Genomic DNA, 12,584 nt, shown 5'->3' with positions numbered 1-12,584 from the left:
TACAATATCTGAAAATAAAGAAAGATGAAGGTCTCAGGAATGCTGATCTGCTCAGGTCCCCAAAACATTTTAACAGAGCTCTTAGAAAAGAGAAAAGCAACAATTTCAGAAATGTATGCTATTACACAACGAGAGCAGCAACAAGCCATGGAATTAAAGAACGGGTTTAATTAATGAAAAGAATCAACACCTAATTAAGCAACCGATTGGAGTCTGAGACACTGACTTAGTTGGTTGTCTGTTGGCTGACTCACTTCATGTTTCATTTCTCTTTGGGTGCCATTTAAGGAAAGAAATGAAGCAATTCATAGTAATGATGAAGAAGTTCAGGGGAACAATTTTTTAAAAAACAAGTCCATTAAAATGAATTCAAAAGGAGTTAATTAGCAGTAAAAACTGGTCACCAATTAAGAAAAGGGTTTGAATGAAAGCCTGCAGTGACTGCGGCCCTCCAGGACTGGAGTTTGGGAGCCCTGCCCTAGAACAGCTTTGGATGTTCAAACATACTGATATGGTCAAAATTTCCAAGCTAACCAACACTAGTTAGTGAACTATGTTCAAGGTAAGTCATGAAGTGACCATTTTATTAGGTTCATATAATCGATTACTCAATTAGTGACAATTTCATATGTGGAGACAAATATCAAAGGATCATTTGCGTGCAATTTAGATGGAGAACAAGCAAGACTAAATCTTTAATTGACTTTGGCTACTTCATACTGGTGTAGTGGTATAACTGCATATCAGCAAGAGTTTTCTGTAACTTTTACTATTCTATGGGACTCGGCTACCCTTCAAAAAACTTTCAGTTAATGGTGGTCTACAGATCAGAAACAGGCTAGTACTGGAAAAGGGCAACAGAGGATTACACGACATGTGCTTTGTCATAGAATGGCCTAATAGCCTGCATATAAAAGCAGTGCTGAAAAAGTCACACCAGAATGCACAACTCACAGATGATGAATGTTAGTCAATGACCCAACTATTTTTAACTCCAGACAGAGAAAAATAAGGGTTAACATAACAAAAACACTAGACACTGAAGAAATTAAAAAATAATCTCCTACACATATAAATCTTGGATCCTGGTATCAATGTTAATGGGAAAATTAAGATAAAGTGAAAAACCCTTTAGTTAATAGGTCTATTTTATTACTACCACTAGCAAAATACCCGCGCTTCGCAGCGGAGAAGTAGTGTGTTAAAGAGGTTATGAAAAAAAAAGGAAACATTTTAAAAATAACGTAACATGATTGTCAATGTAATTGTGTTGTCATTGTTATAACTGTTGCTGTCTTTTATATATATATATATATATATATATATATATATATATATATATTATATATATAATATACACACACACATAAACATTTATATACATATACATATATATACATATCTACATATACACATCTACATATATATACACACATACATAAACACACACATAAGACTTACTGAGTGAAACGGGCTTTCATTGACAATCATGTTACGTTATTTTTAAAATGTTTCCTTTTTTTTTCATAACCTCTTTAACACACTACTTCTCCGCTGTGAAGCGCGGGTATTTTGCTAGTATATATATATATATATATATATATATACATATACACACATACATGCAGTTTTAATAACACAGAAATCAATATAAACATTAACATCATTATCATATGAGAATATGAAGTAATATATAAGAAGCACATTTCATATAAATATAAATTATTAAACAGTAAAATCTTCTTCTGTAATTTGCTACCGTGGCAATTTGTGTGTCTGTCCAGGATTTTAAATGACCTGTAGCTCGCAAACCGTTTCACCTATACACTTGAAATGTGGTACACATATAGTACGTCACGTCTACTATCCGCTTTATGGGTGATGATTGTTTTAGTCTTTTTATCTTTATTTTATTTTATTGTAGAATCAACTCCTATCTGCGCACAGCAGGGCAGCCGTGGGCGGATGCGTATGGTGTATTCACTCCATGTTATCGTGCATTGCGCTGTCAGTGGTATTTTGATAAAAGAATTTGAACAACATATAAGAAGCGTATAAATTATTAAACAGTAAAACATTAACATTTAAGAAGTAAAGTTACATTAAGTACTACTGCAGTGCCTTCGGGTATACCTCATTTTTTGTTTGCCCATTACATGCTTAAATGTATACATTTTTTGGTGTACCTACCCGAGAACACGCGACATATAACCGAGCGTGGGAGAAGCATGGATTTTAAACACGCGTTGAGTTGATCTGCTGGTCTCCCTCGTGGAATAACTGGTAATGTTTGACTAAAATCTACAGCGAGTAAAACGACATTACCTCCTATTTTTTTTTTTTACGATCTCTGAGATCTTGCTTTTTTCGGTTCAAGGCTTCATAAGCTCTTTATGTTGTATGGTGTACTTATCCCAAACCATCATCTTTGAATGTTGCAAGACTTTCGCCTTGTATGTAGATCGGGGGTAATTACATTCATTGCATTCCTAGTCTGAATCACAATGTGATTGTATGGGTGGTTACCTGGCACTGTAGGGTTGCCACCCGTCCTTTAAAATACGGAATCGTGCCACGTTTCAGAATGAAATTGCGCGTCCCGTTTTGAATCAATACTGGACGGGATTTATCCCGTATTTTTTTTATCATTTTTTTTTTAAAGCAGCGTCTCATGCTAATCATCCCACACGCATTTTATGAAGATGCCTCCTTTCCTACTTTTGATTGGGTAATACTTGATGTCATCGTTAGTTTGATTGGTGTTTTTAACTGTCCAGTGAGGAGGGCATGTCTTTTAAGTACAGTCTGCAAAGTGTTGACACTGAGATGTGGCGTCAGCGCCATACTTGAAGCCCCTAACGTTGCGGTCAGCAAGTCGGCTAACATCCGCCATGTGCCGTCTTTCAGTTGCGAGAAGCAGATCATAGAATGGTTGAAACTGTTGCCCCTAACGTTGCGCCACGGCGTGTGGTTCGTTTATACCTCGTGTGTTCTCATTAAACTTTTATCTCGCGAATATGTTATTGCAATCCGCAGCGGGAGCGTTTCTATAAACTTAATTTAAACTTACGTTTTACACCGTGCTTTCTTTCCCTTATGAACATGCTTGTATGCTTAACTCGCTCCGTTCTCAATTGTTTAATTAATTTTTTGCTCTTAGCTGTTCACGGCTCTTCCTCCATTTCCCCCTACTTCGTTCTTTTATCTCGCGAATATGTTATTGCAATCCTTAACGGGAGCGTTTCAATAAACTGATTGAAAATAGTTTTGCATTTACCTTTTTAGTAAAAGGCGAGCTTTTAAGCCTGAGAAATCAGCCCGTAAATGCACACGTTTAATTGCACATGTGTTAATATGTATGGTTACACAGTATTAAAAGACAGTGAACAACGTCAGTTACCTTGTTCCCGCGTTTGATAAAAGGTGAGCTTTTAAGCCTGAGAAATCACCCCGTAAATGCACACGTTTAATTGCACATGTGTTAATATGTATGCTTACACAGTATTAAAAGACAGTCAAAAATTAACGTCATTTACCTTCGTTCCCGCGTGTGACTCGTGCTGCAAATCTCTTCCTTGTTTTTAGTTCACGTGATTACGTAGGAGGCGTGATGACGCGATACGTGACTCCGCCTCCTCCATTACAGTGTATGGACAAAAAATATGTTCCAGTTATGACCATTACGCTTTGAATTTCGAAATGAAACCTGCCTAACTTTTGTAAGTAAGCTGTAAGGAATGAGCCTGCCAAATTTCAGCCTTCCACCTACACAGGAAGTTGGAGAATTAGTGATGAGTGAGTCAGTGAGTCAGTCAGTCAGTCAGTGAGGGCTTTGCCTTTTATTATTATAGATTAAAGGCAACTCTTGGTGGAAGCACTGTATTTTGGTATAATCGACTCAGTTGATCGAGCTGCCCTGTGGGACATGAAGGTTCGTGGGATCCCCTTGAGGTTGCTGGATATCATGGCCGGCCTGTACACTGGTACTGTGAGTGCTGTGCAGAGTGGAGGCAGGACCTCTGTGTTTTTTCCAGTTGATTCTGGCGTTCGTCAGGGGTGTATTCTTGCTCCTACTCTGTTCAATGCTTGTACGGACTGGGTGTTGGGCAAAGGACATGGGGTCCAATGGCTGTGGGGTATCTGTTGGTGAAGAAAGACTCATGGATCTTAACTTTGCTGATGATGCTGTGATCTTCGCGGAGTCAATGGAGGCTCTGATCGGGGTGCTCGAGAGACTGAGCAAGGAGTCGGAGTGTCTGGGCTTGCGAGTGTCCTGGATAAAAACCAAGATCCAGGCCTTTAATGACCTCTTGGGCACAGCCATCAGCAGTGTGTCTGTTTGAGGAGAGAGTGTCGACCTTGTCAAGAGGATTACTTACCTCAGCAGTGACATTCATGTCTCTGGTGACTCTACCTATGAAGTCAGTAGATGGATTGGAAGAGCATGGGGGGTCATGAGATCGCTGGAAAGGGGTGTGTGGTGCTCCCAATATCTATGTAAAAGGACAAAGGTCCAAGTCTTTAGAGTACTGGTGCTTCCTGTCATGCAATATGGTTACCATTGGTTTGACTTTGTTCTGAATGAACGGGTTGCTCATGGAGTCCTGAATGAGGCACAATACCTGCATTGTGAGGGGGCGTCATTTACGGCACTACGGCACCATGTGGCAAGTTTCCCCGAAGGTAATCCAGCTCATGAGATCCTCATTGTTGAGGACCCGAGTGGCTGGACCAGGCCAAGGGGTCGCCCGGGGTAATTTTCGGAGGGTGGGACGTGTAGTGGGTGTGGCAACGCACTGTACCAGTGCATGCTCCCCAACTTGATTTGACTTGACTTGGTGCTGGTAAACTAGGTTTCTTGATCCAACTAAAGTAATATTTGAGCTCCATATGATAGAATTGACAAAGGTATTGCTGCTGTGTTACATCACTTTGGACGCCTTATTTATTTACTTCTGTGTGGGAACTTTAACTCAAAGTAAAAATGTTCTTAAGCACATTGGAAAATAACAACTTTCAGTGACTGACTTAAAACAGGCTAACTGATACTGTTTCTTTGGAAAAGATCCTGCCTGCCTCTTCTCAGATCTCTGCTGCTCATAACCAGCCAATCCAACAATTTACAGATTGCTCTATTTATGATTCGATCAATTATGTTATGACAGGGTCTTGTCACAATGATAGGAAACGCCTGGAATGACACCGAAAATTCATTTTAATGGGGTGGGCTATTCAGGGCACAAATCAATCACCAGCTAGTATTGGGCATAGAGGTACCAATACAGTTATGCACATTCAATGCTTTGAGCCCATGTCCTTACAAACACAAAATGCTCTTTAGGAAACTCATCATCAGGTAAATGGTACATTTGGTCTACTTTGAAAAGCTCTGTACAATAAGACATGCTTTCCATTCTGCCAAAAGGCAGGTCACTGCAGCACCTAAAAAAAGATGTAAGCATGATGAACTATTTTACCGAATCTTCTATCAAGTAGGCTGCACTCATTAAACACAGCTTAAGACTTAAGAAAAGCAAAAGAGTAGCTTTTCTTTCAAGTGGCCCAGACTCACCAGCCCTGTGGGTGGAAATCTATGTCTACTGACAGCCTGCTGACAAGTATGACAAGTTGACAAAATATGAGACTGTCATCGCAATGTAGTCAAGAAGCGCCAGACACAGGTCTCTCTCCTGAGTGGCGCATCAGAAGAGATAAACAGGTGACGCAGACGACAAGCTGTATGACAGCAGCTTTCAATGTGCCAGCTCAGCAGAGCAAAATTTTCAAATAGAAACTCAAGGGTGGAGGAGCAGTGCTTCGAAAGGCTAGAAGTGACTGGAGGGTCATATCACTCACCGCTTTTCTGGGTCATTACTGCTTGTCTAATGTAAACTGGCACCTGGCCTTGCACACATGTATTTGCTTTTCCAATTGACAACCCCCGGTACAGTTTGGTTCACCTCTGCTGTTTCAAGTATAATCTAGAAATGGGTAAAATTTGTTTTTCTGCACCACATGTCTCAACCCAGTGAAATTTTGGAGTGACTATGTGTTTTCCCAGTTGATTGAAACCTGCAGTTTGCATCTTAGGGTTTACTTTTCAATTTATTTATTGATCTAGTAACTTACTTATTTACATATTTTGCTGACCTTTACCTAAGGTGGCTTACAACATCTGAAATACAGTTGATTACATTTCTTTTGTCTTTCTATTTGCAGCACAGGGCAGGTGAAGTGATTAGCTCATGGTCACATTGTGTCTCTAGTGGGATTTGAACCCACAACCTCAGTGTTTGAAGTCCAACAGTCTTCAAGCCTGTAACAGGTTTATACATCTGAACAAACACAAAGCCTTCATAAATGTCCTTTAAATAAATACTAAAAAGCTTTTTTATGCAATGGCAATCTTTAAGTTCTCACAATATATTTAAAACATATGCAAGCAGCCCTAGACCCATAAAGCAAAAATGGATTGCAGTTAATGATCTCTGGAGCAAAGCAGTGCTCTGAAATGGACTACAATGTTATTTTTTTGGAGCTGTACTAAATAAATAAGGTGAAAAAGCAGCCATAATCTAAATTTGTGTTCTCCAAAGCTACTCCAAAAAGGGAGTCTTATGTCTGCTCTCTGGGACCTTTCAAGTATGGCGTGAAAGACACGTCCAGTAAATTCTTCACATTTCCAGACTTAACCTACACTTTGAAAAGAGCTTGCAGTATATGATCTCTTCGGCGCTCCGAAATCAAAATTGTGAAAAGGTTTGCAATATGTTCTTTTTCTGGAACTCCCCAAACCAGTAATCTGAAAATGTCTTCTATCTAGTGTACCATCTGTGGGACTGGCACAAACCAGTGCTGTCAAAAAGAGTTATGTGTTATACTATGTACTGTATAGGGCTGTTAAATCAGTAAAATAAGAAAGTGTTCTAGTGAGTGATCTTAAAAACTGTCTTCATAGCCAAACTGTCAGAAAGGGTTCCACTAAGCTCTATGAAGGTATCTTAAAACAAATGAGATAACAAGGACTTCTAGGGAATTTTCTCAAATTCTGTTACGTACCAGTACAATGAAAGAGGATTTTAGTATATGCTTTATGAAGTCCTATCAAATCACTACACATAAGGGGTCTCCAGTATATGCTTCTCATAAGCCATCCCAAAAGCAGTAAAAGAAGTTCCAATATGTGCTCTGTAGAGCTTTCTTGAACCATTAAATTAACAAATAGTCACAGTGAGTGTTCTGTTCTCAAGAGTTGTCCAGAATTAAACAATTATATTATTTTTGAGCATGGTAACCTAAGGAGTCATCTATTGAGGTGTTAAGCACTTCCAGGAGGTGCTACCTTGATACCTAAACCATCAATATTAGAGTGATTTCCAGCATGGACTATATATATCATCTTAACCATCTTTCAAAAAGTGTAGGGTTTATCCTGATCTCCTGGATAAATTGCCCATCATGACCATTCTGAGACACCTAATCATCTCCTGTTTGTAATTGGCTTTCTCTATCACCCATTTACCACCTAATAGCGAATGTGTGGTGAACGTACTGGTGCAGTAATGGCTGCCATCGCATCTTCCAGGTGTGTGCTACACATTGGTGGTAGGTAAAGTGTTTTTTTTTCTGTCTGTGTAAAGTGCTTTGAGTAGTAAGAAAAGCGCTATATAAATGTAATCAACAAACCAGTATTTTGGAATATACTTCCAGTATTTGCTCCATAAGCTGACCTAAACTAGAAATGTGAAAACTTTTTAAGTTGACAGATCTGACACATTTACCCTCAAAATAGTTTCCAGTCTGAAATAACCATCCTTCTGGACAACTAGAGATGTCATGGGATGCTCTGAGGATGGGTTTTGGTAAAAGAAATCAGGTAAGTAATAGTCAAGCAAGTCTGGGAAAAGGGATGTCATTTGAAGATTCATTCTATGGTGGGATGTGTCAAGGCAGGGAAGGGAAGCGCTAAAGAATCAGGCCTGCTTGTTTTGAAGAAATGCTTCTTAAATGTATGGGCTCCCAATATGAGCTGTAGCCAGTGGCATCATTAAGGAGGGGGCTTCAAGACCCTGATCTCTGGCTTCCAGCTTCTATTCCTCGAGAGGCATACTCCCCTGTACTTCCCCCCTAGGTCTGTGATTTGACATTCATGTTCAACTGGGAAAAACTGGAGAAAGGTCTTGAACAATATTCAGTGAGGGGGTTAAGTCCATGATAACAGGTAAAACTAACAATTATTGTATGTAGCTGGGACTATTCTGTAAATGTATTCTGAGTTCTAGCTGTCAATCTGTGAATGAGCTGGTGGTTAAAATAATTAAGGTTCATGTGTGGTCAAAGCCTTTCTGGGAAAACATCAGGTGCAAGGTAGGAACCAATACTGGATAGGGTGATAGTCCATCACAGGGCACTTTCATGTACACAGACAGAGTCACTCACACCCGTCCACCAACCAACTTACCTTTTCCAGTTAAATACATTTGGGATCACGTGACTAATGTCCATAAGGGCCACAAAAGTGTAGTGATGCCCAAGAAGTTCCCCTCTGACTTTAAGACTGACTATCAACATTCAGGGAAGCAAAAATGAGAACAGGAAACAAGCAAAATTCTCCTGGCTTGAGAAAGAGTGGCATAGGTGTAAACCTAAAAAGGAGGTGAAAAATGCTGAAGGAGTGGGAAAGAAGGGCAGCTGTCTCTTTTGCTAGCTGCTATAAAAAACTTTTGTAGTTAGCAGGTGATTACTGTTTTGTTGCATTCCACCTTATGCTGATATTTATTTGGCCCTGGATACAGCTGTGTAGGCAGAGGGTTGGCAAGTTGAATGCCTTTTGCCATAGCAGCTTTCATATTCTTGCCTGAGTGAAGATCCCATCAGCACTGAAAAAGACCAGCAGCCATGAGTAATTGGTGGGAATGCTGGCCGATGGGAACTGTTCACTCCTAGCGGACCTGTGCAGCCAAGCACAGAATTTAGTTAAGCCTCTCAATAACCACCTATCACAAGCAGATCTCTCGTCAGCAAACTGAGCACAGCCTGTGTTATTTTAGTGAGACGTGAAAGGCAACAAGGTCGACTGCCTTGTTTTTCTTTCTCACGCCCCATCATCCCTCAAGAGCCTGTACACTATTTGCCAGACTTGCCAGACTTCACATTTTGTAGCCAGTTTGTTAAATTGTGCTGTATTTTCCCTAGTATTTTGCAACTTTTCTATCCAGCACCATTTCAAAATAATTCATAAACAGACAGATATTAATGTTGGAAAATTATTTGCAGTAACATTTCAAGTACCTTTAGGAAGGAAATGACATTATAAATCACTCACACTGCATCAAATTAAAGTCACCAATCAACAAAATCTAAACATTTTTGGAAAGAAGGAGGAAACTAGAGTATTTGGAAAAAACCTATATGGAGATAAGGAGAAGATGCAGGCTCCATCCATAAAATGACAAATATTATAAGCCCAATTTTTTAGAGCTGTGAGGCTGCAGTGCTAACCACTGCACCACCTCGTCATTATCTGCTTCTATGCAATTTGATGTCCCATTCCAAGCACCATGCAGGTATTTTCTCAAAGAAGAAATGACACCTAATGCCATGGCAGAACACCGAGAAAAGAAAAAGAGCAGAACTGAATTAGTCACAGTCACTGTGATTGCCACAGTTCTAGTCTGACTGGAAAGAGAGAATGACAGTCAATAATACAATATGGACAACCATAACAAGGATATGCTCAACTATAAAAGATCTTCAGCTTTGATTTAAATACTGAGATTAATGAGGCATCAATTATATTATCATTTGGACTATGGCAGTGCTTTGTTGAATCCTTTTTTATCCAGTCAGATCAGTAAGACCTGCTCACATTGACACACAGCTAGAACTTACCAGCTGCAGCCCATGGTGTCCAAATCTGGCAGATCTCATTTTGGTGTTCCCTTCTAAATTGCTCCTGTCTGCCCAATTTTGCATTCTGGTATAATTTTTTGGAATCTGTTTGAGTATAGTTTCTCTTATGTTCAATTTATATTCCTACTATCAATACTGATTTTCTGTCTTCAATAAAAACATCCAGCTTTATTTAAAATCTAAACCAACAGTGTCTTGATGCTCTGTGCCGTGACTTGGAATTTGACCCTGTTTAACTTAAGTGTTGTCTTGTTAAACACAGAATCAAATTCAGTTACGGCTCAGAATCCTGCACATTCATGTGGAATCTGACCCTACTTGATTAATATTGCACCTTTTAACATGTATAGAATCATCTTTGCAGATATAAGTGGTCTGTGTGCCAGAATTAACTCTGTTTAGTATCTTTACATGGAAACCAATTCACTTTACATAGGATCTGATCCTTACTAATGGCAATATTCTACATTTTAAACACCTACATTTCTATACCTGGACAAACTGGTGAGGAAGGCAGGCTCTATTGTAGGCATGGAGCTGGACAGTTTGACATCTGTGGCGGAGCGACAGACGCTTAGCAGGCTCCTATCAATAATGGAGAATCCACTGCATCCACTAAACAGTGTCATCTCCAGACAGAGGAGCAGCTTCAGCGACAGACTGCTGTCACTGTCCTGCTCCACTGACAGACTGAGGAAATCGTTCCTCCCCCAAACTATGCGACTCTTCAATTCCAGGTAAATGTTAACATTATTCAAAGTTATTGTCTGTTTTTACCTGCATTGTTATTACTCTTTAATTTAATATTATTTTTTGTATCAGTATGATGCTGCTGGAGTATGTGGATTTCCCCTTGGGATTAATAAAGTATCTATCTATCTATCTATCTATCTATCTATCTATCTATCTATCTATCTATCTATCTATCTATCTATCTATCTATCTATCTATCTATCTATCTATCTATCTATCTATCTATCTATCTATCTATCTATCTATCTATCTATCTATCTATCTATCTATCTATCTGATCAAACTTCATTGCAGTGCTCTGAATCTGAGACATACCTGTATGGTGGAATTACACACAGAATGTGAGCATGTTACATGTGACCTTTCATCATCATTAGAAGTAATCTAATTATAGTGTTCCTTGTCCTTAAGGCTATATCACATTACGTGAATTTTCCAGCAATTTTCATTCACAGCCATTTAAATAATCTTACCAAGTTGGAGGCAGTCAACAGCACATTCCGTGACATGCCCAGCGAGTCACTTCAGCTAGTCTGTGATTTGCTACAATTTGATTTTGTCATTAGTCATTGGGTGGGCTCTATGTGTATGAGAGTTGACAACCAATAAATGCTCACCTGGAAGTACAATGCAGGAAAAAGGAACACAGGTGGTTTTGGAGCAGACAAACAGAAGAGAAGCTCATCTGTTTAATTGAAAAATGGCAGATATTGCAGCTGAACTTGGTGTTCCAGTTAACCTTTTCTATAGCTTCAATTTCGTCAGGCAGCACCATATTGGCTGACACAAAAATGGGTAAATGAATATGACATGCTCAGTGATTTTCAGTTGTTTAAATTGATATGGCCTGGCAAAAAAAGCAGCAGCTATGATCAGCAAGTCTGACATACCCCACAACTAGAAGTCACATTATGTGACGTCAGCCCTACAGAGGAGGGGATTCTAATAAATTCTAGCACTTAGAAATTGTATATACAGTAGAACCTAGAAGACCTATCAGTCTTCAGAATGTAAGTTGTAATAAGAATGAAGATGGAAGAATAGAGAAGTGTTTTGGAAGATAGAGAGGTGAAGATAAATAGGAAGAAGACAGAATATATGAGGTTTAATGATTATCACAATCAGAAGTTAGCCTGCAGGGAGAGCTACTGAAAAGAGTGGATACATGTAAATGTCAAAGATCAGTGGTAGTCCAAAATGAAAAACTAGATACAGCGATAACCTATAGAGAGCAGTGTGGATGGAACAATTGGAAAAAGGTATCAAGATTATTGTGCAATCGAAGAATTCAGGCAATGGTTAAAAGTAAGGCTTTTAAGACAGAAGTAAGACCAGCATTGATGTATGGAGCTAAGACCTGGGCGATAAAGGGGGTGCAGGAGAAGAAGTTAGATGTGGCAGAAATAAGAATGTCGAGATGGAGTTACAAAAAAGGACAGAAAAAGAAATGAGACAATCAGAGGTACAACAAAAATGGGCAAGATATCTAAGGAAGTACAGGAAAGTAGGTTGAAGTGGTATGGACATGTGATGGAGAGATACAATGAATATATGGGAAAAAAAGTGATGGGAATGGAAGTACAGGGGAAGAGAAAGCAAGGGATGCCAAAGCGAAGGTAGATGGATAAAATAAAATAAAATCTGAAGGATAAAGGCTTGACTGGCGAGGAGGTGCAGGACTGAACTGTATGGAGAAGGATAATCAAGCACATCACCCCCCACATGGAAGTGAGAAAAGATGATGAAGAAGAAGAAGAATATTGTAATAAGAATGAAGGAGACAAGTAGAAGGGTAGGGGTAACATGAGGGTATGCAAGGTACAATAATGGAAACAAAAAGAAAAAAAGTTAAAGTCACAATCACAATCAAAGACCATACAGGTTGTAGTTTTTACTGCAAAATAATAAGCTTTAGAAAG

Source organism: Erpetoichthys calabaricus, chromosome 8, assembly GCF_900747795.2.
Source record: "Erpetoichthys calabaricus chromosome 8, fErpCal1.3, whole genome shotgun sequence".
Lineage (NCBI taxonomy): Eukaryota > Metazoa > Chordata > Cladistia > Polypteriformes > Polypteridae > Erpetoichthys > Erpetoichthys calabaricus.
This window is presented reverse-complemented; position numbering follows the sequence as displayed.